Source organism: Papaver somniferum, chromosome 1 (genome assembly GCF_003573695.1).
Source record: "Papaver somniferum cultivar HN1 chromosome 1, ASM357369v1, whole genome shotgun sequence".
Classification (NCBI taxonomy): Eukaryota; Viridiplantae; Streptophyta; class Magnoliopsida; order Ranunculales; family Papaveraceae; genus Papaver; species Papaver somniferum.
In genome coordinates this window covers 72,894,384-72,895,651 of record NC_039358.1, presented here as the reverse complement: position 1 = coordinate 72,895,651, position 1,268 = coordinate 72,894,384, and the positions used below count along the sequence as shown (strand labels likewise).

The 1,268-nt window shown below is 38.6% G+C and overlaps 1 pseudogene; it reads right to left on the bottom strand.

Annotated features, from left to right (window-relative positions):
- Positions 1-889: 889 nt before the first annotated feature.
- Positions 890-989, bottom strand: LOC113341593 (annotated as a pseudogene).
- Between the last annotated feature and the right edge of the window lie 279 nt (positions 990-1,268).

The following is a 1,268-nucleotide window of genomic DNA, read 5'->3' as shown; positions in this document are numbered from 1 at the left end:
AAAGATCTTAATAGGAAAGTCGTTTGAAAAATATTGGTTACTCTTTTGAGCATACTTCGAAGTTCATGATGGTTTCTGTGAGTTGAATGCGTGACTGCGCCGCCTTATAATACCGGTGAGGCCTTTGGGTATCAAAGCTCCACCGAGCTTCCCTCGCCTCTATTCAACTTACTTTGACTCGGATTGATTCCAGAGGGGTTTGCTCAGATTGTAACGAGTTCCTTTTCGAAAGAATAGAAGCTGGTCTAGAAACAATCTAAGTGAAGCCATCATGTTTTTTGTTTGCTAGAAATTAATAGGTTTGATTTGGTTGAGTCAGCCTTGTTTTGTGATTGCATAGAATTCCCTACCTTATTCTTTTGCATTCCTGAACGTAAAAGAAACGCCCTAGGTAGATTTGTTAAAGAGAAACCTAGTAGGTCTAAGCGTCTCGATTACCTCAATTTAGAAAGCCCGATTCTTGAAGATTCCATTTTTGAACGTCCGTTTGAGGAGAAAATCCTTGATATTCCAATAGTGCCAGAAATGGCAACTTTGAAAGCTTTGTTGAACCCTACTAGGACTACTCGTCCCTCGTGTATCAGGTTATCTGAAACTGAAGCAAATTATGAACTTAAGCCTGGAACCTTACAGTTGCTCCCAATATTTTTAGGGAAAGAAAATGAAAACCCCTATTTCCATGTTAGAGACTTTGAGGAAATTTGTAGTACCCTAAAAATTAGAAACCTTGATGATGATGCTTTGAAATTCATGTTATTCCCTTTTTCCTTGAAAGATAAAGCCAAATCGTGGCTATATAGTTTGGCTTCCGGATCAATTGAAACATATGAACAACTTACGTCTGCCTTTTTGAACAAGTTTTTCCCTAGGCACAAAACATCGTCTATTAGGACGCAAATCTGCACATTTTCTCAACAGGAGGGAGAATCCTTGTATAGGTATTTGGAAAGGTTCAATGATCTATTAGCCCAATGTCCTCATCATGGTTTAGAAAAGGTTAGGTTAGTTCAGATCCTTTATGAGGGTTTAGATTATCCCACTACAACCACAGTAGAATCTATGTGTACAGGTGGGTTTGAAAACCAAACAGTTGATGATGCGATGACATATTTACATGAAATCGCCGAAAAGACCCAACAATGGGAAAGTAATAGGGGACCCCAGAAAACAATTCTTCTAGGCAGAGGAAACATTAATAGGGTAGAAGGAAACTTTGAATCAGGTGCCAAAATTGCTGCTATAGCGAAAAGGTTAGAAGATTTAGAAGT